At 33.5% G+C, this 17,965-nt stretch overlaps 1 protein-coding gene and 1 long non-coding RNA gene across 13 annotated transcripts in view; both read left to right on the top strand.

Moving 5' to 3' along the window:
* Positions 1-17,965, top strand: part of ROBO2 (roundabout guidance receptor 2) — a 1,648,622-nt gene that overhangs the window by 393,740 nt on the left and 1,236,917 nt on the right. The gene's annotated exons all lie outside the window — the stretch shown is intronic.
* LOC125754137 (uncharacterized) overlaps positions 17,147-17,965 on the top strand; it is a 35,892-nt gene continuing 35,073 nt past the window's right edge. Inside the window, exons 1-2 of the long non-coding RNA XR_007407626.1 lie at positions 17,147-17,181; positions 17,799-17,931. This is a non-coding gene — a long non-coding RNA (uncharacterized LOC125754137). The remainder of the gene's footprint in view (positions 17,182-17,798; positions 17,932-17,965) is intronic.

Below are 17,965 nucleotides of genomic sequence, written 5' to 3'. Positions count from 1 at the left end.
GATGACTGCTTCAATTTCCCCTCTGGTTATCGGCCTGTTCAGGTTTTCTATTTCTTCCTGTTCCAGTTTTGGTAATTTGTGGTTTTCGAGAAATGCATCCATTTCTTCTAGATTGCCTCATTTATTGGCATATAGCTGCTTATAATACGTTTTTTAAATCGTTTGTATTTCCTTGGTATTGGTGGTGATCTCTCCTTTTTCATTCATGATTTTATTAATTTGAGTCTTCTCTCTTTCTTTTTAATAAGGCTGGCTAATGGTTTATCTATCTTAATTCTTTCAAAGAACCAACTCCGTTTTGTTGATCTGTTCTACAGTTCTTCTGGTCTCTATTTCATTGAGTTCTGCTCAAATCTTTAACTCTCTTCTCCTGTTTGGTATAGGTTTTATTTGTTGTTCTTTCACCAGTTCCTTTAGGTGCGAGGTTAGCTTGTATATTTGAGTTTTTTCCAATTTTTTGAGAGATGCTTATATTGCGATGTATTTCCCTCTAGGACTGCTTTTGCTGTATCCCAAAGATTTTGAACAGTTGTATCTTCATTTTCAGTAGTTTCCATGAATCTTTTTAATTCTTCTCTAATTTCCTGGTTGACCCTTTCATCTTTTAGTAGGATGCTCTCTAACTTCCATGTGTTTTAGTTTCTTCCAGATTTCTTCTTGCGATTGAGTTCTAGTTTCAAAGCATTGTGGTCTGAAAATACGCAGGGGACAATCCCAATCTTTTGGTATTGGTTGAGACTTGATTTGTGATCTAGTTTGTGGTCTATTCTCAAGAAAGTTCCATGTGCATTTGAGAAGAATGTGCATTCAGTTGCATTCAGATGTGAAGTTCTGTATATATCTGTGAAATCCATCTGGTCCAGTGTATCATTTAAAGCTGAAACACAGTACTTTCAAATCAATACGAGCATCAACATTTTCTTATATCTATGTAAGTTTTTAAAAGGCCTTGTTTGAAAGTTAATTATAAAGCTGAATAATAGATACAAGAATTTAAGATTCAAAGGCAGGGTCACATTGGAGTGGCAATGAGGTAGGCTCTCTGTACCTTCATGCACCTTACAGTCTAAGGAAGAACACAAAGTACATCAGAATTATGCATATTCACAGGAAAGAGAAATAAGCTCAGCTGACTGCAGAGATAAACAAAAATCATAACAAATGTGGCAGAAGGAATAAAGGGGATTCTTTCATATCAGAAGGCTAAGCTTGATTATGATTCTTTTGAAATAAGTTTTTTTTTGTAGCCACAAAGAAGCATTTCTTGATAGTGTAATTATCATGCCTGTATGAGCATATGAGCATTCCACTATGCTATTTTTATTTTTGCTCTTCTTGCAATGTCATTTGGGAATATCTTAATACTTAGTTTTATAGCAGAACAGTAAGTGGAAATGACATTTTTCTTCCATTTTGCATAAATAAAAGTATATTATAAAATATACTAATGTTGACTTTTTTAGTTTCAGAATTTAAATACAACCTTCTTTCTTATAACATTTGTAAAAAAAAAAATAAAAGCCCATCATTACAAGTAATTTCTGTAAAGAAGCCAAGGTCTGAATTTCAATGGCCCATCCTCATAGAAATTCTATTTTGGATGACTAGATCTCATCGATTCATTTTGATATTACATATAAATGAAAATACCAAATGTCTTTTGCTTTGTCAGTGAAAAAGTAGTTTGGGCTTAACAAATGGTCCAGTGATGTCTATTTGGAAGCTTCATGACATATTAAAGCAGTTGATGAGGTACAATTTGTTGTGGGGTCACATCTGATTGATGGTTTACTATCTACCACAGCCTCATCTTCTGTGATATTCCCATAATAAATGTTCATCGCTAGACAGTGCTAAATGTGCTCTATCTAAATCATTCGTTACTTATAACAAGTTTTAGTATATATGAATCAAATGTTGTTTATAGTTGCCTTCAATAGGATTTATCATTTTGCAGCTTTTCTACCACTTCAAATGGAATAACTATGATAGAGACTTTTGAATAAATGTTTTGAGCCCATAGGTAGTAATGTACCAAGAATTCAGTAAAAAGATAGATATTAAGCAAGTTATCTCAAAGAATAAAGATAAAATGTGGTTTTGTAACTTATATTTTCTGTTTCCAAACATAGAAGTATATTTTTATCGTATCGATTCTTTGGAAAAATAACTAGAATAGAATAAAGGACAATTTAAAAGAACTTAACTTTTGTGAAAATCACATGTGGAACTTTGTTTCTAGCTTTTAGGAATAACTCATTAGCAGCTTTGACTCTGAAACTGTCTTTGAACCAGAAATATATATATATATATATATATATATATATATATATATATATATATATATATGGCCTCCTTTCCTTCCTACAAGGTCCAACCTTGATCCTCTATCGTTTTATTTCTTAAGGTCTTCTACCTCATGTGGCTCTCATTTCTTTTAAGGTTCAAGATTCCTTGCTGCTCAGTTTTAACTCCAAGATTTGATATTTTCAGCCCACAATCAATATTTATCGAAATCCAAACTTCTCTGCATCAGCCACCCCATCAAAGTCTCTTCTGCAATTCTGCATGTAGGGGAACACTAATAGCCAATATTTTTGTTCTATTTAAATGTTTGGATTATTTAAACTAATAGAATATTTGTTGTCATTTATATATTACCTGGACCAAAAACACTTTTTAGAGCATCTTATTGACTGTAAAAATAAAAATAGGAAACATGAACTTTATAGTTTGGTTATTAATGTCATAATGTAAATGGCAAAACTGGAAGTTTTCTTTGTGTTTTGTGGGGAAGGAAAAATAATTTTCCTTTACTTATCTAGGTTCTAGGCTGAGACAACCCCCTCCTCTCACCCCCAATACAAGACAGATTAACAGAAGAAAAGCAAATAGAAGTTCAATAATATGTACCTCTTGTGTACATGGGAGACACCCAGGAACATTAAGTAACTCTCAGAGATGGCCCAAGCCACCACCTTAAATAACATCTCCAGCTAAAGACAAAAGACGATGTTTGGGGTGGGGCAGTTGTGAGGTGACCTGGAAAAGCAAAGTAAACAAAGGCTAAAGTTGTTATGTCTTCTCTACTGCTAAATTTCTAGAGATATAGTCATCCCCCTCTTCCTAGTACAGTCTGGAGACTCTGGGCAAATGGAGATTTCCCTTGTAAGTGTAAATGTCTCTTTCCAAAGGCTACCCTTCTCCTTTGTTTTCAGAGCTTCTCTTAATGTCTGTTGTTTCTTAAAAATAATCAGCCTAGATATTCCTTATGCCAAGGAGGCATACTTTGGGATGACAAATTCTGCTTCCCTTCAGCTTCATGCAGGAGGAACACATTGAAACAAAGTGTTTTTCCCGTCTAAGGATTCATGGTTTCAGCCAGAGAAAGAGCCTATGATAATATTCTGTAATACTAATCTGCTTAATATCTTCTACAAATTGTATATATATTACAAGGTGTTTTATGACCCAAAATTTAAGACCATTCCACATCTGGGGATGAGCATTTAATGACCTGGGGTCATTTAATGACCACCTCACTTATTTTTAACAAAACAATATTTCATTTCTATATGATTGACTTCTGCTCTGATCTTTGTTATTTTCCTTCTCCCCCTGGATTTAGGCTATATTTGCTGTTGCTTTTCCAACTCCTTTGGTTGGAAGGTTAGGTTTTATAATTGAGACTTTTCTTGTTTCCTGAAGGCCTGTACTGCTATATACTTCCCTCTTAGGACCGCCTTTGCTGTATCACAAAGGTGCAAAACAACATTTAAAAACAAATCAGTATAAAATACTCTAAAGTTTTTGTTTGATAATGATACAAAAATTTGAGAGAGCATTATGAAAATTTGCAAATGTGTTTGCCCTCTTATATTTCTTATATTGCTAAATTCCATTTAGTCCCATTTCTGTTAAGTCTCCTGGGATTTGTCTCTTATACAGAAATTAAGAAATATATTTCTGATTGACCTTCATCTGGTGACAGTATGATATTGACAGATAAAGCCGTTTACAAGTTTCTGAAACTATTTCACGTTAATTTGATCTTTAAGTGGAAATTGGGGGAAGATCTTTATCCTCTAACCAAAGAGCATAATTTAGTACCTTCCACTTCTTTATGTCCCTAAGACAGGTGGCTGAATCTTGTGTGACACAGAGAAAACACCTCTGCATATACCAGCAAACATTTTGGAACTTTTCCCTGCTGTGAGATTATATAAAGACTTTGGGAATCATCTTTTTAGATCCATAGAGGAGGTAAAATAGATATGCCACAGATTAAAATGAGAGTTAATAGATAAAAAAGAAATCTTTCTTTTGCTTAAGTGATCAGAGAAAATCTACCTTTGATAAAAACACTTTTTCTTCCTCTCTTATTTGGTTATGGCATATTTGGTCATCACACCAATTATACATGTTCTGTGAAAAATCCCCTACAATAAGAAAAGCTTCAGTGCATGCTGCATACATAGTATGACCATAATAATTAAGACATGGAAGAAAAGAGGGGAATCGGAAAAGGAAAAAAAAAAGAAAAAGAAAAAAATGTAAAGTGTGGAGAAGAAAATTCAACTCATTACTTAAAAAGCAATGCTGTTTTGGATAGTTTCAATTTGATTTTTTTATTACATATAGAGAGAGAAATATTTGAGGGTGTCAAACTTGAGAGTAAAATAGCCAGTTATCTTACTAGCAAAGTGAGTTTATTTAGGAATAGCAGAGGAATTGTAATCTGGGATCTGCAAGCTATAGCAAACCAGAGGCAATTTTGGAGATCAGAGTAGAGAGACATTACGTGTAGAGAAAAGCAAGTTGAGAGGGGATGCTCGAAGGAAAGTCCATGGAAGAAGAGCAAGAGTTTAGGGTGGTGATGGCTTCTCTTTGAATGAGTTGTGGTATTTTCTTGTTGGCTGAGCTTGTTATTAGGCGAAGAGGCAAAAATTTGTCTCTTCTTGTTGGGTCTGTTATAGAGATAAGTGGTAGAGTGTGACAACTCCCCCTTCTGGCCTGACTACATTTAAATACAGTTTCTTTTTTTCAGTTTCACAGAATTAGAAGGAAGCCTAATAACTTTTTGTAGATGTTTTTTGAGAACCTAAGCACATAGCTGTAGTGAATTGAGGCTCTTCCTCATCTCTTTATTAAACTTCAATGCATCCTCTTTATGAAATGGAGTGTGAGTTCATGTGTCTTCCTTTTTCACATACAACCATCAACCTAACAGATACCATTTCTTGAATTCCTTTCTTTACCTCTGCAATATGATAGTTGGGAGTTTTAATTTTGTCTTCTGGTTCCTGCCTTTAATTTCTTGCTCGCATTCATTTTGGTTACTCCTCAAGCACTTTGACAACTAAAACTTGATTTTTATTTCTGATTTATACATACAGTAAAATTTACTTCACTAAAGGAAACCATTATACCTTGCTAAAATCTGGAAGGTTGAAGAGAAAAACAAGAAATTCGTTTAGAGAAATATCTAGACAAGCTTAGCATAATGGAATTCTTGAATTTTTAAATAAATATCTTAAGTAAGGATGTCTTTGTGACTTAAATCTAGAAATCTTGCAGTTTTGTAAAATCTAATTGTGCAAATGAATGTTTAAAAACCTAAGTTTGTAGTTTAAACTGTTATTACTAAATACTTCTTAGTCTGTTGATATTTTTTTAAATTTCGAACTCTTCTATTTATGGCATTTTAAATGTCCTCTAAGCTTATTTAAATATTACATTTCAATTGGCCTTTTTTAAGGATTTTTATGACATGAATGCTGTATTTCCAAAGTAGCATGTTTGTTAGTGAAGAGTAAATGTTGACACATCACATCATGGTTGTTTTTTCAATGCAGCTACTTAGGTGATAGATTAGATTTAAATAAATTTTCAAATGGTTGCTAAAGTTTTCTACTTTAACCACAAAACACATTCAGATTTTAATGCATATACTTTAGTGAAACATTAGCAATGAGGTGCAATTGAAGCCATTATTACTGTCCTGAGATATGTCACCTGTTCTGGACATGGGAGATTCTATTTCCAAACAATAGATTGATTAACCTGAGAGTTCATCATTTTGAAAAACTGAACTTGGGTAAGACACCTAACCTCTTGTGTTAATTCCTTTACCCTTAGAGTATGTGTATAAATTTTACTCCTTATGATTATTCTTCTTAGCAAATTACAGTCTCTCATTTTATCTGAAACTCCAGACCACTCTTGAGCTCTAAGAATATATAAGACTGAATTTGTGCAGCACCACTTTTAATATGAGTTTTATTTGATTTGGGCTTATATTATCTTTTTTGTTTGTTTTTGTGGGGGAAGACTGTATATATTTGCTAACGTCATAATAATCTTATATGCTCATATCTCCAAGATTCTTAGTTCATAGGAAATACAAAACTTGTAATGTTTGTATATGTTATGTATATATTACTGTATGTATGTGTAATTCTTCAATAAACATCTTTCCTAATATGTATGATCTAGGGGAAATTTTCCAGTGTTTGGCATTTAGGTATTATTTATCTTTATTATAATAATTGGTTATTTAATGCCACCAAAGTTCCCCTTCAAATTCTATTATATAAACCCCTAGTAGTAAATTCTAATAAAAGTCAATCAACTGCAAAGAAAAAAAATAAGAAAAAACTAAAGGTATTATGCATCAAAATGTAAATTGTATAGTCAAAAGCTAGGTAATTGCATGATAACACTGTTGATTTTGCCAGGGAGGGCATGGCATATGATGAAAAATACAAAGATGACTTCAAAGCAATTGCATATCATTCTAATGAGAAGATTCATGCTGGCAAGCTGTCCTTTTGCTCTCCTTCAGCCTTCAGTCAAGATAACTTAATTTATCTTTCCAAGTTACCTTAATCTTGTGGAAGAGAACAATACCCAAACATTTCACCTCCTTGACCACATTCAACAAAACCTGTTTGTGTTAGGCACAATATTTTAGCTTATTCTTGATGTCAGCCTATTACTCTAACTGATTTATTTCTAACTGGAATAATATGAGTATAAAAATATATGTAATGTGAAGTCTAAAGTAGTGAGGCCCTGAATGGATTTAGACTGCTTTACAGCATATGTGATTTAGAGCTAATGGAGTATCTCGACATTTTATAAGCATTTAACTTTTGGAGAAATCACATCCTAGGTCACAAAGCATATTATGATTTTAAAATATTGTATAGCTTTCCATATTTGGGAACACATTGGTTTAATGGTAAGGAGAGTCAGGAACTAGCCATTCATGGAAAGTGATTCTTACCTTTATCTGATGGATAAAAAAGATGTCAATGTTTCAAATAAAATGGGATTTTTTTTTTTTACTTCTAAAAACTGCATTGCTCATGTTTTAAATACTAAAGAAAAAAATACCAAAGTTAATGTATCCTGACACATATATTACAATATGTTAGTAATTAGCATATAGGAACACCTTAATAAAAATATTGGAGACCAAATCTGCCATTTGGGATCTGCCAATAAAACAAAGGCAAAGAAATCAGTCCCTAATATTTGCTTTCTTGCCTTTATAGAAAAAAAAATGTGCTTTCCCCTCACTAGTGCTTTGGAGTCTTTATCTAGATTGTTTGCATCAGACCAGCTGACCTGGTATGAGAGAGAATGAGATGAGAGAGAATGAGAGAGAATCCCTGGGAAATTCACTAGAAATTTCCTGCAGACTGGATCTATACTGCTGACTAACCTTCAGTTGGTCAGAACTCAGTCACTTGAACATCCTTAACCCAAAGGAAAGCTGAGAGACATGGATGAGCTAGAAGCTCTGAGAAATGGCTAGCTAATCTCTGTCCTATTTAAAATGAGACGTTAAAAAGTGACCACTTCCAAATGATGATGTAGTGCTATATTTTGAAAGAAACTGTTTTTGGAATGAGTGTTTCACTATGGTAGACACTACCAGCTCATAGCATTCTAGATATCCATGTGAATAATAATTCCCCATGCACTCACGGTGAGTCAGGCATACAACATAAACCATTTCAGCTGTTGTCTTTGAATCTCTTCCACTATATGAAGCCTAAAGCCACCACCCAATTCTCCTTTGTGTGCAGACAATAAAGTAAAAGATTGTATGCTGCCTATTTGACCATATAATTTGGTCAACATTCTTAAAAGATAAATGAGGCATATGAAAAAATTTACTTTGTAACCTTGTGATATCTACAGGCTGAGATTTTGGTTTCCTTAGGTGGGCTACCACAGCATCAGAGCCACCTCAGTCTAATGGCCTCCTTCTTAAATTAAAAAACAAGATATTCACTATGGATCTCCATAGACTTTATTTTTTGTCCTTTTTTTAATATTTTATTTTTAAGTAATCTCTCTGCTCAGTGTGGGGCTTGAACTTAGGCACCCCAGATCAAGAGTCGCATACTCTACCAACTGAGCCAACCTGGCACACCTCATCCTCCTTGTTAGTCAGCCTGTGAGGTCATTACAACTCCTTTTCCAGGCTATGCCTCTGATAGGATCCCATCCCCCAAAACTGTCATGACCTATGAAGGGTCTTAGATTTAGTCCATCTTGCAAACTAACTAGTAAGCCTGCCATGCTTCATGGATCTTGGCAGAAGATACACATGACTCTCTGGTCAGAGACTTTGTTATTCATACCACAGCAAACATCATAAAAATGTTCATGTTTGTGCTAATTCCCCTTGAACCTAAGGTCTATGGGAGTGACACGGAGGGACCCAATCATTCGATTATACACACAGTAGGTGGCATGGCAGGAGAACTGTGAGCCTAGAGAAATGGAGTCTTCTGTAAATGGCAGTAAGCATGCCTGCTCTCAGATTTGGAAGGAAACAGACTGAAAAGAAACACACCCTTTGCCCTAGCTGGAAATGCGGTCTCTATCTCCTAAGCCTGTTCCCTCAATAAACATCCCCATTGATAGAGACTGGTGTAAAGGGCAATCAGTGATAGAGTAAAAAGACAGACAAAATCATGAAACTCCTAGAGAACTTCCTCACCCCCGCCAACATTATTATCATTGAATGACTATATTTTCAAAATTTGGCAAATATACCAGTCTGTTTTGGAGGCACATTTAATAGAAGGTATAGGTAAATTAGTTAAAATCTATACCTGCTGTTTATGGCAGAACACTTAAATCATAATTTTTAGTATAGACTAGTTGATGGCTTGGCCAACTTTATATAAATGCAGAATGATTAAATTTCTTTAAAATTGATTCTACATAGTTTTAATGTATAATTAATTTGTTTGCCTTATAAACAGCCAGTTGTGACTCAGTTTTTCTTGAATGGTTTCTAAATGTCCCACAGACAAGCACATAGAGATCTTTCTAAATAAATTTAATTTGTAATCAATTAACAGAAACTCTACTCGAAGTTTGGAATTCTGACCTATAGACTTGTTCAAGCTGGAATTTAGCTAAGGTTGCAATCATTACTTATGGTATGGTATATTGATTCAATAAAACTTTCAGAGACCAAATGATCTATATTGGTGCTCTCAATCCAAGAAGCAGCAAAATGAAAACAATCTATATGATATGTTGCAAGTATAATTCTTCCATTTTTCTCTGCTTTAAGTGATAAAAATGCTTAATGCCTTCATCTGTAGCAGGATATTCCCAGCTGAGTGCAATGTGGAATTCAATATTGTCTGATAAATGAGTGACTGACAGTACACAGGTGTCCATCTGCATAAATTGATTTGCATGCAGGATGAAGACCTTCTAGAATGACGTTTTGAACATGAGAATTTGCAAAATATTACCTAGAAGTCAGAGGGAAAGAGGTAATTTAGAAAAGGTAGGCATTATAACTCCTGCCTATTCCTTCTTTAAATTCTTTGGAAAATATTGGTGTCTTCATTGCTGAAAGGTATTTAAGTGGCAAAGCGAGACGGATTGGCAAATGGTATCATGTTATATTGTTGTGGTGAGATCTCAGGACCTTAGAAGTAGGATGTAACTTTGATGAAATTACTGTGCCCAGATGTGTAGCAGGGAATCTATGGAAAGGGAATTTTTTTGTGTGAGCACAAATGAAAAAGCTCTTGAGAATTCCAGAGATATTTGGGGAAGGTATAATTTTGCACTATTCACTGTGAGAAATGAAAATGTAAAACCTTATTCATTACTTTTGTTATGATCTCATTGTGCCCAAAGATTGTTTAAACCTGAGTAAATTTGATTTTTATTTCTTGGTACTTCAATATACCTTGAGCCTGTTTTCAGGGTTGTGCTTTTTTTTTCTTTCTAGCTATTCTCGTTCTTTTGTATAAGAATATTTCCATGAATTCTATTATTTTAGTTATATGTAAGTAAATTCTTAAGCTTAAAGAAAAGTTTCTTAAGCTTTTAAGATAATCATCTTAGAAAGTAATTGAGAAAAAAAAAAAAAAGAAAGTAATTGAGTTATTTAGCTTAAAAGAATTGACTATAAGAAAAGAACATCTTACAAATTGATAGGCTCATTCCCAACTATGTTTTGCATCCAGGAGTTCTTAGACTTCAGGTTTTTACTGAAATGGAATTTACTTTTACCAAATATTTAATACAATTATATAAATTAGTAAAACACATACAAATAAATTCTATAATAAAGGCTTGATGTAAATGACTTAAGACAAGTAAGGAAGTGATTCTACATGCTTTGAGCATGAGGAAAGATTTGATGAAGACTTCCTTAAAGATGTCAATGAAATTGCCCTGTGTTCAAAATCAGTAGTCACTGTGGTCATCGGTACTTTTCAATCAAGGTAGTAATGTTATCTGAGCTGTACTTTTCAAAGATTAAAATTCAAGGAGTCCCCAAAATCTGAAGTTCAGGTAGGAGGCACTTATAGTAGTCTGTATGAAGTGTGGACCTGTTTCAGTAAATGCTCTATAACTCAGTTACTGATTAAACAAGAGGAATGAGGTATAAAAGGAAGAGGAAAGATGCTTTCAAGGTTTAACTCTGAAAAGAAAATGATGAAGTGAATGTGATTTAGGAAATGAGTGTTCAGTTTTGAATAGGTCAGTCTTAGTGAAAATATCCACAGGGCAGCTAAAAAAAAAAATGGGTTGAAAGAAAGATGATAGGTGCCTGGGTGGTTCAGTGAGTTAAAGCGTCCAACTCTTGATTTTGGCTTAGGTCATGAGCTCAGGGTGGTCAGATTGAGCTCTCTTTCCATCAGGCTCCACACGGAGAATGGAACCTGCTTAAGATTCTCTATTTCTCCTTTCTCCTTCTGCCCCACCTACCTCCCTCTCTCTCTAAAAGAAAAAAAAGAAAAAGAAAAAAGGAAAAGAAAGGAAGATGAAAGTCAATGATTTGGGAGATATCTAGACACAGACACATTAATGACTACAATAATTTATGGAACACATATTTTAGATTCTGTACAGGATATTTAATATACATTATTTTACTTAATCCTCATTAACCCTAGTGTGAGATAGATAATAGATAGATTTTTATATAAAATATATATATACATGATAATTTGTGAGGTTTAATAATTTAATAAGTACTACTCCATTATTTCTAGACTGGGATTTCAGTCCAAATCTGTATAACTGTGAATCCTGAATGCTCTTAACCCCCACACTCTGCTGCCTCTTATGATGATGGTTTAAATTTTGTAGCAAAAAATCAGAAATAATGAGCAAGGGTTTGGAGATAAAAGAAGAAAGAACTTAAGATGCAAGTTGTGTGGGAGAGATGTCCATGTGAATGAGGCCAAGGCAGAGATTCAGGCAGGAACCAGACTTTCTTGTGAATCTTAGGAGACTCTAAGCACATATGAGGCCCAGGGAAAGCAATTCTTTCTATAGCACACTTTCTCTTCATTGTCTGTAATAGACTTTCCATACTGTGTGAGTATGAATGTGAGGTATGTGCATGTGTGTGTGTAAGAGTGTGGATCTGTATCAAGGGTGAACAGAGTGTCATTTTTCAGCACAGGGTAAGTATTTTTAATAAGAAAGTTAAGTCCTGGTTGAATTACAGTGAAGCTATTTTGGGTGCTAAAATTTGCATTGGTCACCAGAGATATAATCAGATAATATGTCTTCTAAACTCTTTTACCATAAAATATATTTTAAGAATGAAATATATTTGAGCCTTCCTGGTTTTTGTGAGAAAAATGAACTTTCAGAGACTGAAAAATTGCCCTGAGGTTAATACCAAAAATAATTTCCAGTCTTTGAGAGCATCACAAGTAAATGGCAGTGCTAGAACAAAATAACCAAATTTTTTAGCCAATATCTTCTTTTGCTACTTCATTTTAAATTATTTAATTGGTGAAAATTTTGTGAAATTTCCTCTCATGAAATTATTTTTCTGTAACTCTTTGCGATTCAGTTTTATTTGCTTTAACATTTCTGCTTCAAAGCATGCCCAGCTCTTAAGTTTGTATTGTCAGATACTTTATTATTTTAAATGTAAAAGTTCTCCTTTTAAGTCACCCTCTGTCCCCAAGTGATCTGTTTCTCTTTATTCTACTCACCCCTTCCATAAGGCAGGCTCTATGGGAGTCCTAAAATGGATCAAGCTTTGTCCTCACAGGCCAATTAGCTCAGGCTTTGATCACACAAAAGGAGAAACAGACAAAAGATCAGCCTTGTCCTTCTGGAAGCTTCCCTCTTGGGACCTCTAAGTAAAGTAGTCTTTGTTTCCTTATTTTTTCTTGAAACATTTAGCAGTCTCTAAAGGAAAGAATGTTAGTTACTTCAAGTTGCTAATACTAACAATCTTTTAGAATCCACTGAGAAAAAACTTTAATATATTAAGAAACAACAAAAAATATTGGTTATAACTTCCATGGAAGCATTGAGAATAAGTGTAAGGTTTTCCTTCTATTTACTTTTGAAAACAGGTCAAGACTTTTGTTCAGGGTGGGGGTTATTGACTTTTAAATTACTTTCTGTTTTTGGTTTCATGAAATATTACTCCTTTGGCCTTCAAAATCATGTCTAATGACATTCAGTTGACAGTTGCATAATATAGCTGTTGGAAATGTGGGTAATGTCTATCAAAAAGACATATTTTATTTTCCAGAGCTACCAGATGATTTAGGGACTATTTCATGTTTCACAGACACTCATTCGTCATGTTTTCTCCATTGGGATTTGCAGATAACTTTTTCAAGTCAATCATATTATGAGAATTTAACCTACACTTTACATCTTCCTGAGGGATCTAAGAAATTTCAGCCTTTACCCATCTCTTCACCAATCAAAAAGTGAAGAATTTGCTTGATAGGCTAACAGAGTGACAACATGAAAGCAAAAGACATTACTCAGTAAACTCCCTGTGTGGCCTTCTGTTACAACAGGGCTACTTTGCATCAACTGGGAATCAAAACATCATGATATACTCCCTAATGTGAAGATGATGCAGTCTGAGAGATACAAGCACAGCTTGAGGAAGGCTATGGCTACATCAGAATCTAAGGTTCATAGCTTTTTGTGGCTGAATACCTATGGAGAAATACCATACCAAAAAAAAAAAAAAAAAGAATTATGCCTTTTTTTATGATTAGCAGTCCTTGCTGTGAATTAGATTTGTTTTCAATCAAAATAACTGGAAGACAGACAATCCAAGTACCGATTCATATTCTAATATGCATTTCATACTGTAGGTTACTACCTTTATACCACCTTCAATGTTTTAAACTCTAGGCATAGAATTCTATTTCTTTGACTGTAGGATTTATTAGTTAATGCCTTATATATTGAAAAGCAAACAGTCAAAAAAATTGTGATGAAACATTTTTACTTCATGGAAAATAATTATTTTTTTATGTTATATCTAAAATGTTTAGAAAACTTCTTTAGAAATGTTATGGCATTTGTGTGTGTATTGAAGTGACTGTACATTCACATTTTTTAATGATGGGGATATGTATATAAAAATTAGAAATTAAAAACTGGTTTGTTACTGCAGTAACAGAACAAAGGATTTGTATGCTTGAAATTTGCCTGTTATGGTCAAAGCTGTTCTAGTCTGAGCACTTAATGTGATTTTCTTGTATTTAATTTATTTTACTGAAGACAATTTTATACTTTTCAGAGTTGTGGATTCAAAATATTAACAACTGTCAATAGCAGCAACAAAAAATGATAACTATATGAAGTGATAGATGTGTTAGCAAATTTTATTATGGTGGTCATTTACAATATATATGTGTATCAAATTATGTTGTACACTTTAAACTTAAATGACATTATATGTCAATTATATCTCAATAAGCTGGAAAAAAATAGTACCAAGAGTTGGCATAAAAAATGAGATGGATTTAAAATTCTTATCACAGCTTTGGGACATAGTAGATACTTAATAAATGTGATATTATTGCTATTATAAATAAATAAATACCAATAAGTAAACAAGAAAAATGGTGTGTTGGTCATGCCTTGCCCTGTCCTGGCCACATGCAGTGGGACCAAGTAGGGAAGAACAGCATAAAATCAGATCACTGATAATGGAAAAGTCTGGAATATTAACAATATTAGGAAATCTCTTTGCATTATAATATTTTATAGATTTGTGGTTCTCTATAGCACATCCAAACATCATATCTATTCAATAATCTAATGTTTAAAATGGTGTTTATTATATTACTAATATGGTACAATTGTAAGAAGATGATGAGTTGGACTCTTCCAACTCTTTACGAATGACAGATGAAGAAAGCTAAAAGCAAAAGCAATAAAATTACATACATCTTATAAACTGCTGACCTTCAAATTTAAGACACATTCAGAAACTGCCCAAACATCAGTTCACAGTACCCTACAACAGTTAATATCAGCCTATATAAGAAGATTGGGGCATGTGATATGAGGAGCACTGATATATACAACTGGTGAATTATTGAAAACTACGTCTGAAACGAATGATGTACTATATGTTGGTTAATTGAATTTAAATTAAAAAAGAAAAGATTGGAAAAGCAGATGCCTGTGGTGTGCAGTGGGTTAAGCATTCAACTCTAGGTTTTCTCTCAGTTTTGGCTTAAGTCATGATCTCATGGAAGTCCATCATGGGTTAGAGTTTCACCTCAGCTCTGGGCTCAGTGCTGAGTCTACTTCAGAGTCTTTCTCCCTCCCCATCTGCCTCCCCATTCGCACTCTCTCTCAAAGAAATAAGTAACATCTTAAAAAAAAAAAAGGATTGGGAAGAAAGGAAATTGAGTGTATCTTATGGGAGCACAGTAATTGAGGGCAGAGGGGATCTTCTTCAAGTGAATTGCTCTGGTCAAGCTGTGTGTGTGTGTGTGTGTGTGTGTGTGTGTATTGGGGGCTGTCCTTGGGAAGTCTCTTTTACTTTACCTTGAGTGGGGAAAGTTTGACATCTGAATTAACTCTCAAATGTAGAGGTTAAAATGCAGAAATTGGCAAACCTCACCACTACTATACAGAAAAGATAATTGGAGGCTTCTACTCATGGAGCATTTGAAGGGAAATTAGCTGACTTCTCTGTAAGAGGATTCACTGGCATTGGGAAAAGCAACGATAAACCTTAAGACTCCCCTGAAAATACCATGCCGACGATCTATGGGGAGCTGTTAGTACCAGGGTAATCTAGAGCAAATTAGAGATCAGTGTCACATCTCATGTCAACATCCAACCAATTATGTACAATGTCTGCCTCTCCATCCCTCCCCCTGCTTTCAATACTGGAAGAATTTGTCCAAAAAGCAGGAGTGGCAAAGGTCAACTGCTCCTTTTTTCCTTCATTCAATTTGATCTAACCAGGATGGATAATGAAGGCTTTAAGTCTTATATGGTTGGAAAGTACTATTTATTGGAAGTGTACAAAAACTTATGAAGTATGGTAAAGTATCATCAAAAAAATGAAAAATGGAGTTTTGTTATACCATAAATAAAAACAACTTAAGTCACTGCTTTATGTGTATACCCCAAGGAGTTGAGATTCCTCAATAAACTAGGTACAGGTACATACACATGGCATCTTTCTCCAAATTTATATTTCCTGAGGGCCATCCTAATCATCGTATTATTCAACATCTTCATTCTATCTGTAAAGAGGAGAGAGCCAAAATTTAAACTGTTCTTGAGTCTCTATCTTTTGTAAATGAGCCAAAATAAACCCGTGTTATAACCCATAATATATTATTAAAAGATTTTCTTCAAAAGTGGTTCTGGATATGCTAATAATTATGAAAATAAACATCAAAACAAAACAACAAAAAAGTACCAAAATCCTAAAAACATATATAAGTGATGGTGAAATTATGGATTTTTGTATATTTCTATTTCCCTAATTTTATTATAATAATAATTGATAGAGCCAGCATTAATTAAACATCTCTTGAATATGAGACATTATTCTGAGTGCCTTACATTTACTTATTTAACTCATCATAACAATCCTAAAACACAAGAAATACATTATTTTTCATTTTATAGATGAAGAAATAATCCTGGAGAGATTATAAGACATGTCCAAGATCACAGAGCTAAAAGTTGACAATGCCTGAATTTAAACTTAGGAAATGTTATTTCAGAAGTGTGAGCTTCAAATTTGTTTGTTTGTTCATTAAGTGTACTTAAGGCATCAAGTTCCACTTATCTAGAAAATGTAGTTAAGAACCAGGAAGATTCTGAGATTTTTTCCTACTTTCTAGCTAACCAGTTGGCCCGTTTCATGGCAGAACATGTGAGACTGCTAGGTCAGAAACAAAGGATATTGCCTTACAGAAATAGTAAGGAAAAAGACATCATCATTTTTTTCTTATGTTAGTTTTTTGGGAACCCAAATTTTTACAGGGAAGTATGAAGAGATTAAGGGGACACCAGAAAAAGACTTCTGTGCTGACATTAGACAATAGGTGTTGCTTGCCATGGTTCTAGAAGGAGGAATATTTTTGCTTTCTAGGGCTGTTCACTATGCAAACATCTTGAAAAGATATTCTGAAACAAACACCATCAATATGTCTGCTTATAGACATGCAGAAACATGGATAGTTCTCTCCCAATAAAGCTTCATAAAGCCCATTATCAATGGGAATGTTATGAGAATGTTATAATTCATGTTTAGGAATGAATTTAGGGTTTAAACTTTTGTTACTAGGATTATTAATTATTTTATTTAATTTATTTAATTTATTTATTTTTTTTTTTGCCAGTCACAAGGAAACGCAACTGAAGGTAATTGTTTTGCTTTGTGTAACTCATACTGGATTGTTTATATTTATTTTTCACAATTGATATGTTCTCACTTCCTTTTCTTCATCTTTTCTACACCTAGAAGGATCATATCATCCTTAGTGGGGACCCAGGTTTGGCACTTTGAAATATATCTCCAGTTGTAACTAGCTGTCTCCCTGGATGAGAAAGACTACTTGATCTTTTTCTGTTATAAGCGATGTGATATTTTATAATAAGATTTGTATTGACAGCACCAAGTTTCAACTAGATTTATGAATTCAAATTGACTTTTTCTTGCTGTTCAATAATGTTCAATATAAATACCATTATTAAAATATGTTTAGTATAATCATTAATAATTTGGAACTGGAAAGATACCATAGAAGTCTTTATAGCATTGACAATTTTAATGAGGGCTTATGATTTTATCACATATTTAAAGTATGCTTTACCTATAGAATGTGTTGAAAATAAAGAATGATTCACTGTTCAAAGCCAGAGAGATATCAGGCAAGACTTAAGCAAGTAGAAAAAAACCTGGGTATTCATCAGCTCTTTTTTCTGTTTAATTTTTTTTTTTTTTTTTAATTTTTATTTTTTCTGTTTAATTTTTATAGAAATTTTTTTCATGGAAGCAAAGTACCATTATTATCAGAAGAAGCATGCATTGTTATTCTCGTCTTTTCATAAAAGTACTCTAGAAGAAGATGATTAGGGCACAAAGCAATGAAACTTGGAAATATGAATGAAGTAGGTATATCTTTTTTTCAGTTTTATTATGAAT

The sequence above is a fragment of the Canis lupus genome, chromosome 31, assembly GCF_003254725.2.
Source record: "Canis lupus dingo isolate Sandy chromosome 31, ASM325472v2, whole genome shotgun sequence".
NCBI classification, from domain to species: Eukaryota; Metazoa; Chordata; class Mammalia; order Carnivora; family Canidae; genus Canis; species Canis lupus.
Note: the sequence above shows the minus strand (reverse complement) of the source record. Positions and strands in the feature narration are given on the sequence as shown.